We start from the raw sequence: 12,430 nt of genomic DNA on the forward strand, positions 1-12,430 counted from the left end.
GGCGGGTTATCATCTTGTTTCTGCACTGAGGAACTCCGCTCGCCGGCACTCATCTTGGTCCCCAAAGCGACCCCCGAACCCCACTCATCTATAAGGTGGTCCCCCCCCCCCCCCCCCCCACCCCCACACCCACCACCACACCGCACACACACACCCGTATCCCTCTACACACGCCCAGGCCCAATCCCTGTCATGCAAAAAATGCCAGCTTGGCACCTTGGTAGCGCCAGCCTGGCAGCCTTGCAATGCCCCTGCCAGTGTCACATGGACAATGTCAGGACAGAACCCAGGTGACCCTGCCACAGTGCCCAGCTGGCAGTGCCAGCTTGCATGGGCACTGCCAAGGTGCCAGGTTGGCATTTTTTGCACGAGCGTTCGGGCTGGGGATGTCAGGGGTCACTTCAGGGGCCTCAGAGATCGGGACGTCACTTAAAAATGACATCCTGATCCCTCGCTACACTGGGGAGTTTGGGCGGGTGGAGCACCTCAGTGTACAAAATGGCTATGTGTTCCCCATTGAGGCCCCTTATACAACGCGAATTGCGTTGAATAGCCACGTGTTTCTCAGCACTGCGAGCTTCGGGAAACACGCGGCTAAATGTGCTCGCAAGGGGACTTTGTTTCCAATTAGTTGAATCAAGCCCTTTATAATAAGAATATATTAAAATAAACTTTCAATCAGTTGGCAATCATAGCCAAAGGTGATGGCAATAATATTCATTTTCACAAACAGTATTGCTTAGAAATAAGCTCCATTACTTAAAATGTTATCTCCTTCAAGAAGTGTCTAATTCGAGTACAAGTAAACCAAATAATTTGAGTAAATGTGCATGAATATTATTACAATATGTATTATGGTTATTGGAAAAAAAAGCGACTATCAAAGCTTATCCTTGTTTTGTATTCTGGGTGAGCCTTCAACTGATTGTCTGATCTTGAGAGACAGAAGGACAACTGCACCATGGAGAAATGTTGGAAATGTGGGGACTGTGGGAAGTTATTTTTGGTGCCCATCTGCAGTAGAAACTCCGCGTTCACACAGGGCTGAGGCCATTCAGCTGCTCAGTGAGTAGAAAGGAATTCAGTGTTTCAGCGGCCTGTGGAGACACCAGCGAGTTCATACTGGAGAGCGGCCATTCATCTGCACCGAGTGTGGGAAGAGATTCACTCAGTTACCCAATCTGCGGACACACCAGCGAGTTCATAATGGGCAGAGACCATTCACCTGCTCTGACGGTGGGAAGGGATTCAAACTTCATCCCAACTGCAGATCCCCTCAAGATTGTGCCGGAGCGTGGTAACTCTCTGTGAGCTCTCTCCCACAGATCCTCTTCCTTACATCTCTTATAACATTACTAACCTTTTAAAATTTAATTATAATGCTAACACTGGGAGGGATTCTCTGTCCCGCCAGCAGTGTCCTCTGGTGTGGCACCCCCCCCCACCCCCCCCACCCCCGCCCCCCCACCCCCATCTCTCCATCTCTCCATACATCTTCTCTATAGAGTGGTACTACACTCCATATGCTTCAACCGATGTCTGTGTCTATGCATTTACCTTGTTACTTATCATGGGCGGGATTCTCCGTAATCCGCCGTCCGGCGCCAAAAACGGCACGAATCAGTCTGGCATTGCGCCGCCCCAAAGGTGCGGAATCCTCAACATCTTGAGCGGCCGAGCCCTAACCTTGAGGGGCTAGGCCCATGCCGGACTGATTTCCGCCCCGCCAGCTGGCGGGAAACTGACTTTGCCGAGCGGCACATGCGCGGGAGCGTCAGCGGCCGCTCACGGCATCCCCGCACATGCGCAGTGGAGGGGGTCTCTTCCGTCTCCGCCATGGTGGAGACCGTGGCGAAGGCGGAAGGAAAAGAGTGCCCCCACAGCACAGGCCCGCCCACGGATCGGTGGACACCGATCGCGGGCCAGGCCACCGTGGGGGCACCCCCCGGGGCCAGATCGCCCCGCGCCCCCCCAGGACCCCGGAGCCCGCCCGCACCGCCTTGTCCCGGCGGGACAGGCATTCCAGCAGCGGGACTTCGGCCCATCCGGGCCGGAGAATCGCTGGGGGGGGGGCCTGCCAACCGGCGCGGCGCGATCCCGCCCCCGCTGAATATCCGGTGCCGGAGAATTCGGCAACCAGCGGGGGCGGGATTCACGCCAGCCCCCGCGATTCTCCGACCCGGCGGGGGGTCGGAGAATCCCGCCCCATATGTCTTATGTTTTTTCATGTATGGAATGATCTGTCTGGAATTAACGCAGAACAATACTTTTCCCTGTACCTCAGTACACTTGACAATAAAGCCAATCCAATCCAATCATCAGGACAGATTCGCGAGAATTCCAAATCTCAAAGGGAACAGCATTTATACTGCAAGGGAAGAGGGTGTTGATTGGTTGTGGACTCTGACTGGTAGAGGCGTTGCCCTGGAGAATGCACCAGGGAACACTTAACTGCCAAGCTTTTGTTTAAATTCAAACTAGGTGGGTTGATTCTGATTGGTCAAGATATTGCCATGGGAAATTAGGTATTAGGGTTATGATACACTGGTCACTCTATGTAGAGTTGTTATAAGTACAGTTGTGATATTTCTGTTTGTTCAGTATTGAGTGAAATCTGAAGTGACTTCATGTTAAATGCCACAGAAAATCTTCACAACGGCAAATATAACCATGAAAATTCAGACATCAATGTGCCTACATTGTAGCCTTGTTAAAATCAGAATCACTTACCTTGTTTCTCCAGGAGATTTAGTTGCTTAAAATATCACAGGATAAAATCACAGCTCAGACTTTGAAAACTTGATAATAAACAATTTACTTTGTCAGTGCATGTTTACTCCTGTTTGCATTTGTGTCACTTCAAGACAGGTTGAAGAGTGAAAATTGGTTGCCAACTTGAGTCAACAAATGGGCTTCATGACTTTATTGGGTAAACTATCCAAATACCTAACCCTTGAATACTTAGCCAGTCAAATCAACACATTGTACAGAATTCTAAGCTTGTATTTTAAGAGCAATGTTTTGGTTTGTGTTGCTGATTGATAGCCACACCTATGAATCACATGAGCATGTTACTCTTGATGTTCTAACCAGAGGAAGAAAATGACGGACAAATCTCAGCAATGCCATTGAGAGAAAATGATCCACTATGCATTTCCTCATTTAAGTGTGGAACATGTGAAGTTGTGACAATGCACACTACTTAATAAGAGTCAGGGATCAGAAAAACTGAAGTAAGCAAAAAGAACAAAGGACAAAGTAGAAGAAATAAATTGGTGAAATTGGCCTTTGGCAAGATTTGAATCGCCAGCCTGTTTTACACTATTAACTTCAAAGAAATGAAAAATGAAAATGAAAATCGTTTATTGTCACGAGTAGGCTTCAATGAAGTTACTGTGAAAAGCCCCTAGTCACCACATTCCAGCGCCTGTTCAGGGAGGCTGGTACGGGAATCGAACCGTGCTGCTGGCCTGCCTTGGTCTGCTTTAAAAGCCAGCGATTTAGCCCAGTGTGCTAAACCAGCCCCAAAGAAAAGAGATATTAAGCAAGGTCTAAAATGGGCCACTAAATTATCATTGTTTGACAATGCCACTCAAAACCAATATGAAGACCAATATCACCATTCAAATTGTAATATATGAGTATTCATGCTGCTAACAGTTTTAGCCATATACAGGAGGTCAGTCAGGCTCCTGATTCAGTGAATGTTCTGGATTGTGTTTGCTAATCCCTGAGCAATGGTACGACATTTAGCTAAAGCATCCTTAGTATAGGAAGAGAAAATACCCAGCCAAAGATTCTGGTTCCTGACCAGCAACAGAAACATCCTTATCACTGCACAGTCCCACAAAACAGCAATGTTAAAGGTCAGATAATCTGTTTTTGTGATATTGGTTACAACATGAATAATGGCCAGGATACCATGCAGGGACAACTCCTTGCTTTTCTTCAACATATTGCCATGAGGTCTTTTACATTCATTGGGAAGGTAGAGAGGGCCTTGGTTTAACAGCTCACATGAAGGACTATATCTTTAACAGTGCATCACTCCATCAGTACTGCACTGGAATGTCAGCTTAGACATGCTCAAAGCTCAAAGCATTTGAGTCAGACTTAAACCCACCATCTTCCAAACTGTAGAGGGCTACAACTGAGACATGGCTGACACCATGTCCTCCTGTTCGTATGTAGGCTGTTCTCCATAAAATGAAAAAAAATACCACAAATGTTGTCCCCTCTCCCCCTCGCCTGTTCTGGAAGTGCTGCTCACTTTTTGTTGGATGACATTGTCATAGATGCCAAGCACCATGCGATTCCTCACCTAATAACCATTGGTCAGACCAACGACTGCAGTAGTCCTATCATCAGAAATCCATAAATACATCTGGGTGGACTTTACGGCGTGAGGGATTCAGGGTGATCCACCATCCCAATTTTCAGCCTTTCATCCAGGTCATGCCTTCCCGGGACACACCCTACTGTCATTCTGTTGTCTGGACTCTTTGTGCTTACATCAAACGTGGCAGGTTCACTACTAATAGGACCGGCCTACAATGGATCCGAGATTGAGATCCAGGGCAGCAGCATTAGGATATCAGAATCCCTCCGTGAACTTCCGCTCTTACAGGCTCCTGAGGAAAGGCCACCAGATACCACCACCTTCCCGCTCCTCCAGCCCTCCACTGCCAATTCCACCATCCCAGGCTCAAGCCTTTACCAGTGTCCACATGGCGAAGGTTCTTTTTTTTAAACCAGTGTTGTTCACCCTGGATGGATTATCCATCGCCCTCCTTCCCCTGCCCCACCCCGACCTAAAGGTCAGTTGACGCCTCGCCGACCAAATGTCTGGCTGCTTGGCAGCAAAATTGTGCTGCGGGTGGCATTAATAGGGTTAGAATGCAATTTCCGCCCCATCAGAGAGAAAGTCTCACTCTAGCTGCCAACCAATCAGAATGGTTGATTGTTCTATAACCCAGCAGCACTAGAAGAGAGTAATGGCCACTGTTGGGGTGACAAACAGCTGCAAAGAAGAAAAGAAGATGCCTCCAGGACTTGAGGCTAATTCAAGGGTTTTGCGTGGGCCCGGCTGGGAGACGGCAGTGGGGGTTAGGAGGACCTATTGCCTGAGGCGGACGCGAGGGAGGAGCGTGCACCCAATGGATTCAGGGACACTCCCAAAGTAGGTATCAGCGCCCCACCCCCCTTCCTGCCCAACAGCAGCTCAAGCTGCTTACCTTATCCCGCAGATTGAAAAATTGCAGTGAAGGTGGATTGAGGCCTTTAAGTGTCAGATAATTCACCTCAACAGGGCCTAAGTGAGTTCCACAAATTCACCACCCTCTGCGAGAAGTAGTTCCTCCTCATCTCAGTTTTAAATCTACCGCCTCTCAACCTATATCTGTGACCTCTCGTTCTAGAGAATGCTGGGGAGGTCCTTAAAATTCAGCTCACAATTTATATCAGGAATCAGCAGATCGCAATCAATATGCTAAAGTTTATTTCCTAAATTAAGGATAGTGAAGGCATCACATGTTCCAACTGCTACCCTGTCTGAGAAGAGTTCACTCAACACAGACCAGTTGCGATATCCTCCACAGTCAAAGTGCACTGAGCAGCAATCCAGATTTGCCCTACACTTTTCTTACAAGAGTTGAGGGGGCTGTAATGCTTCTTATAAATCATTGTAAAGTGTTTCGCCTGGAGCTGAATTGTTATTATTTCTGTTAGATGTCAGATGTACAGAATTACTCATTATCTCCTTTGTTCCTTGTGACTGCAAACAACTTTTTTATCCTTTGTTATCTGTTTGTACTCTGAACTAAAGGATCCTGTGCAGAAGATATATATGCAAGAAGCATAAATGTGTTCAACGTCATTACGCTTCAAGAGGGTGCCAGGCTGGACCAGAGATTGCAACATATAGAAGGTAAGTGGCTTAACAATTTTGTTTGTAAGTTTTGTGAAAATTTGTAAGGAGTGCGGAGCCTTGTGAATTAGGAATCTGGATCTCGGAATTCAATGTGGAGGTTGATGAACCTAATCCCAAGATTCCCTTAAATCTCTGTTGATTCAAATTCATGGTTGGAAAATTGGAATTGAGTGTGTTGCAGCTATGTCCCCATCAAGGCAGACAGCAGCAAGAGGACAAAGTCTGTCTGGAGGCTGGATATGTTTTGTAGCTTTGGAGAATATTGTGTTTGAAACATAAACAGGGATTAGAGTTAAACCCAATTAGAAACTAGTCATTTTGTGAAGGGATTCTTGAACTGGCATTAGGCCCCTCCATTAACATATTTTACATTCCTCACCCCTGTTTTAGGTGTACACTTAAAATATGGTCCCCATTAATCTAGCAGCAGATCCAACATTGAATACTGATTATCACTGCTACACTGGTATGGTTTGTGCCCATTGTATACACACATATCAATTCCGACCAAAGTATTTTCTGGGTTTAAGAAGCTGTAATCAAATGGTCTGTTTTATGGTTCACATTGTAGCTAACAAGCACATGGCAAATGGGACAGCTTAGTAATTGAATGTATTATATTCTATAAATTAAATCTGCTATCGGTTGTGGTGTTTCAGGCAATATTATAACGGGGTGGACGTAAATATTATGTTGTTGGCTATCTTTTTTAAATTAAAAAGCTTTTGTGACCACATTCCACGTGTAGAAGATCACTCTGATAGCATTACAGTTAAAAAGAGAATTAGCAAGGAAAATGTATTCACTCAAAAGAAAATGACTTGGAATCTGAGACTTGGCTTTTAAAAGCCTGGAGCAAAAGGTAAGGAAGGAAGGGGTTCCTCAATTCCAGCTCCTTGAGCATGTTAGAAAAGGCGAGAGTGAGTTCATTCTTGATTTCAACAGCGCGGAAGCATAGATGAGAAGGGTATAGGAGGAGAATTCAAAGGAGAACTGACTGCCATGCTGAGATAGAGTTAAAACTTATAATAGTAAAAGTTCAGCACAATCCAATATACTAAAACCACAAGTGGAAGTTAGCAACATAAAATTGAGGCGAGGGAAATACAGAACATACATTCGCTTTCTTATACAGAATGACTATTAAAACATTTATCATAGCAACTTCACACACAATGGGTATTAACATTATTGGATTAACATCATTTTATTTTTTAACAAAATCATTTTTTTACCTTCTGAATACTGCTGTGTATTTTGTAAAGTTATCTTCTTTTGAAGAAAGTCCCAAAGCTCATAGAAGATAAGAAATCTCTGAAGTCCGTTGTTTAAAGTCACATTGAATAAACGCTCAAAGCGCAACTAAAGCTTTAGACATCCCACTGCTTCAATTTGCATATTGTGTTGAGAAATTTTCCAAAACATTCAATGAAGGATTGATTATAATACATTTATTCAATTTGAAGAATTCCAAATTAAGAGGAACTGCTTAGTAGGCAAAAATGGAAATCCGATTTTAAATCTGCACAAACTTAATCCTTTTAGAATGCAGTGTGTTGTTTGAAGTATGCAGCAGAAAGTGCATGATTAGGACTCTATTAATCCAGCATTAATGATAGAGAGAAGGTGAACAACAGGTTGGAGCAACATTACTAACTTTTCATCTGAAAACTACTGTTTGGAACATTAGGATATGGGCACTTGATGTACCTGAATGTCTATCCTCTGACGCATTAACCCATTTAAATCAAACAAGTTAATGCCTTTACTGAAGTAACATGAAGAGAAATGTTATGAATTAACTTACATGGACATAGACATACATAGAATTTACAGTGCAGAAGGAGGCCATTCGGCCCATCGAGACTGCACCGGCTCTTGGAAAGAGCACCCTACCCAAGATCAACACCTCCACCCTATCCCCATAACCCAGTAATCCCACCCACCACTAAGGCAATTTTGGACACTAAGGGCAATTTGTCATGGCCAATCCACCTAACCTGCACATCTTTGGACTGTGGGAGGAAACCGGAGCACCCGGAGGAAACCCACGCACACACGGGGTGGATGTGCAGACTCCGCACAGACAGTGACCCATGCCGGAATCAAACCTGGGACCCTGGAGCTGTGAAGCAATTGTGCTATCCACAATGCTACCGTGCTGCCCCTTTTTTGGGGGGAAACAATTACCTTCGGACTTTTATTGTTATAGTGCTTTCTCAACCATAGGGTGTTTCAAAGTGTAATACAGTCTATGGTATACCATTTTGTTTAAAATGTCGGCTTCACTGGCAAGTCCAGCATTTATTATTCATCCCTAACTGGCTTTGAGAAGATTGTGGTGGGCCACCAGCTTGAACTGTTGCAGTCCATCTTGTGTAGGCACACCCACAGTGCTGTTAGGGAGGTAGTCCCAGAATATTGACCCAGCTATGAAGGAGCAGCAGTGATATTGTTCACAGTCAGGATGGCGCGTGATTTGGAGGGGACCATGGAGATGGTGGTGTTCACGGAGGGGAAAACGGTGGTTATTGTTGTCAGTAATCATCCAGAGACCCAGGTTAATGTTCTGGGGACATGCCTCCAAATCCCATCATGGTGGAATTTAAATTCAATTAATAATGTGGAATTGAAAAACTAGCCTTGGTAACTGGCCATGAAACTATTGCAGAATATCGTAAAAACCCACCCAGTTCACGAATATCCTTTGGAGAAGGAATGCTGTCATCTGGACTACATGTGATTCAAGACCCATAGTAATGTGGTTAACTCTCAACTCCTGTCAGAAATGGAGTGGCAAGCCAGTCAGTTCAAGTGAAATTAGGGATGGGTAACAAATATTGGTTCAAGTCTTGGAGTGGGACTAGAACTCACAATGTTCTGACTGAGGGGTGCAAGAGCTACACACTGATATAAAGCTGACAGCAGGTTGTAGGTGAGTAATCTTTCTACCATATCACAAGCACTTACAGGCTATTATTTCTTTATCTGGCATGCTGTGTGTGTACAGTGTGTAAGGTTTTCGGGCAATTCGGCCCTTTTTGGACTGCCCAAGAATAAAACCCAGAGACTGTAAACTGGACACTTTTCAGCCAAAGGAACGTAACCAAATTTCCCAGCAGGCTTGGTCCGCTGAGCTGAGTAGGGGCATAGGTATTTACAAACCCCCCCAGGAGCTACAAGGAAGAAGGAGCCAGACAACTAGATAAGATTAAACACAGAGACAAAGGGGCATGGTAATGCTGTAAGGGGCCTGCCTGCAAGCAGGACAATGGGATGGTCATAGCCCCATGCAGATGTAAATGACTTTGCCTCCACCAGAGCAGTATCCAATCAACACCCCATCAACATAGCAGCGATCTCCAGAGCAGACGGAAGACTTTGAAAATCTTCACAAGGGAGCTCAACCTCGTTATCTCAAAAAGCAGACTGGAGGCGGACCTAGGGGAGGTACTCCTATCTTGACAGGTCTGACAGGCTCAAAGGGGGCAGGACCAGCGGGAACTTTAAACCTTATGGATTCAATGCAAAAGGGGCTGGCCGAACACGGGAAAAAGCCAGGTAAAACGGATATAAAAGGGGCTGTGTTTCGATTGAGGGTCTCTTGGCTTGACCTCTCCACCTTTGACTTGACCTCCTGCAGCCTGTGACTGTCAGTACCCTGCAGCAGCTTGCGAAACTCCCTTGACCTTGATAGTGGTTGAGGCTTTGGGGAAGGGGACTTGATTTGTGTTCTGTGTCATTGCTAAAACTGTGTAACAATAAGATTTTACGTTGTGTCCGTTATAGTACTTTCTGAATAGACTTAGTTTGTGTTAGAGTTTAAGATTTTATTATAATTTCTTCTGTTTGATGATTTTGACCTGGGTTTTGCAATAAACCTTGATTTGCTGATAATTGGAGTCGTTTAAATTCTTCAATCTCTCACCAGCGATCTCTGACCAAGTCATTGTTAAGATATTCCTCACCTTAATTCCGGGTTCGAGAATCTAGGGTCATCTTGAACGATTCACTCAGGACAGGCTGCTGGTTAGGTAATAAACAGCAGTGTCCTATTCTCTCTCTTGGGAAAGCTACTCCAGCGAAGTAGGAACCGGGTGGGTGTTGCACCACCGGCAAGAGAGAGAATCACCTGGGCATTGGTGGGGGTCTGGATATCTGTGTGATATAAGCCTCAGGCTTCCGGTTAGGGATAAACGGCAGGCTTGATTCAGTGCTCTCTTCCGTGGAGGTGTCCCAGTGCGGCATCCCCTGGCCTCTGAAGTTTCAGTGCCAGCTGGAGAGAGACACACACAGATACTCAAACCCCAGATATCGGCCCAGTAGTGGAGTAGCAGAGATGGCACCCTCTACAATGGCGACCGCGGCAGGAGCCCGGTGGTTTGGAGTATGTGACTTGGCAGAGGGGGTGAGGGAACGAAGTAAAATGGAGGAGAGAATCTCCTCGTATATGTGGCAAAAGGTCAACCTCACCAAACCTTGGGTCTCAGAATTAATCAATGCGGAGCGACCCGTAATGGCGGCGGCCGCATGGACAGAAAGTAAGGCACACAAAAGGCACTTGGAGAAGGCAGTTTGGCTGGTCTGCTTGTCCCAGCAGGTAGCCAAAACAGAGCGAAGGGTCGAAGAATTAGAGCAGGAGTTGGGAGAAGTTAGGGCCAGCGCAGGGGACAGCGCTAGCGCAGCGGAACGACTGCGGGAGGAATTGGCAGAAATGAAACAGGACAGCCTACAGGAAAGCGAGTCTAACCGGTGCGAGAAGGAATATCTCCACTGCCAGATAGTGGAGGGTAAGACAAAGGAATGGAGGCTCCAGGAACTCTATGCTCGGAGTACAGAGCAGTGTAGGAAGCTGGAGGGGAAGTTCCGGGACATCCAGGCAGCGTACCGAGTGGCTCGCGAGGAAGTAGGGGACTGTGCTCACGGGCCGTGCCAGGCACGGATAACAGAGTTGGAGGAGACCTTGTCCAAGGTCAGGGGACAGGTACACCTGGTAGGTCCAGGGGGGTTCCCAAGGGGCAAGGGGCTCCTCGCAGCGGATGATTCCCCAAAGGCTAAGGGGAATAGACCGCCTCCTGAGGCGCCGGGATTGTGTCCGGGTCGGCAGGGGGGGATCGGACTGCACGTTCAGGGGCAAGTCCAAGGGGGGTCGGCAGGGTACCCCCAGCTGGCGGCGTGTCCGCCTGGTTTCGTATGTGGGTCCCCATGGGATGGGGACAGACCGCTGCCTGGGATGCCGGTGATGGGGCCGGGTCAGCAGGTAGGGTTCGGACCGCCCAGTCAGGGGCAGGTCCAAGGGGGGTCAGTGGTGTATCCCCAGATAGCGGCGTCTCCTATATGGGTAGTTAGCCCGGGGACAGGGGGGCTACCCAACGGGGCAGGAGAGCTGGACGCCGGGGAGGCGGAGGAGCAGGAACCCCAGGTAGGGCAGATGTGCCCTGTCAGGCAGAGAAGGTATGGTCCCCCGGCGGGGCTGGCGAATAGGGGACCGGTTGAGGGTGACATTATCATTCCTCATGGGGCATCCGCGCTCAGGGGGATGGTGGCCCACGTTCCCAGGCTAACTCCAAAAGGGGATCCGTCGCTTCATTTTATGGAGGTGGAGCAGGCAGCCAGCATTAATGACTGCGACGAGGGGGAGCAAGTAAGGATGCTCCTGATGACCCTAGATGCACAGCTATGCAGGGCAGTGACCTCCGGGAATGGGGGACAACCTGACACATGGGCGGCAGCACAGACTGCTGTGCTGGAGGCAATGGGTTTGAATCTGGGGAGCCCTTTCATGAGGGTGGGGGAAACCAAGCAGCAACCAGGGGAATCTCCCACTATGTTCGCAGACAGGCTGTGGATTGTCTATGTGGAGGCGTGCGGGGTCCCCGCGGATAGACAGAATTTAGGGGAGAGAACAGCCCACTGGCTAAAGACCCTAGTAGCCAACTGTCTCCCTAACGTTAGGGCAAAAGCCGAACACTGGTTCGACCCGCAGACCCCGTACCTTAATGAGGCAGAGGTCCTGAGGAAACTCACCCTCGCATATCGCAATGGGGAGAGGAGTGAGGAAAAGCCCCTTCAGGGTAAGGTGCATGAAATCGCGCCAGCACCCCCTAAGAGAGAGTGGAAGCATGAGGGCACCCGGACCTCCGACAAGAGACCGGTATGCTACGGGTGTGGTAAGGCCGGGCATTTCAAGAGGGAGTGTGAGAACCCTAGCAAGGAAGAGAGGGCTCCCGCAGTAGAGAGTCAGACCCCGGCGGCAGGAGCAGCTGCCCCGGAAACCATCGAATTAAAAAAACTTTTAGCCTTTTTGCAGAGCCTAGTAGCTGGGTCGGGACAGGTGGCAATGGCAACGGGCCAGGGCCTGCCCGCACCCACACCACAAGAACCCGTATGACTACCCAGGGAGCAGCCTCAGGAAAAAGGGAGCGCAGGGGTAGTTCTAGCCCCAGACCCTGGTCCGGTCCAGGTGCAGGGTCCCATTCTGGAGGCTTCCTCAGCGGCTAT

The 12,430-nt window shown here is 47.9% G+C and overlaps 1 protein-coding gene across 1 annotated transcript in view; it reads right to left on the reverse strand.

The window, feature by feature from the left end:
* The window catches only part of LOC140427104 (cationic amino acid transporter 2-like), a 74,820-nt gene extending 67,565 nt beyond the window's left edge, over positions 1-7,255 (reverse strand). The window contains exon 1 of the mRNA XM_072512618.1: positions 7,165-7,255. The gene's annotated coding sequence lies outside the window, so the exon portion shown is untranslated. The remainder of the gene's footprint in view (positions 1-7,164) is intronic.
* Between the last annotated feature and the right edge of the window lie 5,175 nt (positions 7,256-12,430).

This window comes from Scyliorhinus torazame, chromosome 7 (assembly GCF_047496885.1).
Source record: "Scyliorhinus torazame isolate Kashiwa2021f chromosome 7, sScyTor2.1, whole genome shotgun sequence".
Taxonomy (NCBI): Eukaryota; Metazoa; Chordata; class Chondrichthyes; order Carcharhiniformes; family Scyliorhinidae; genus Scyliorhinus; species Scyliorhinus torazame.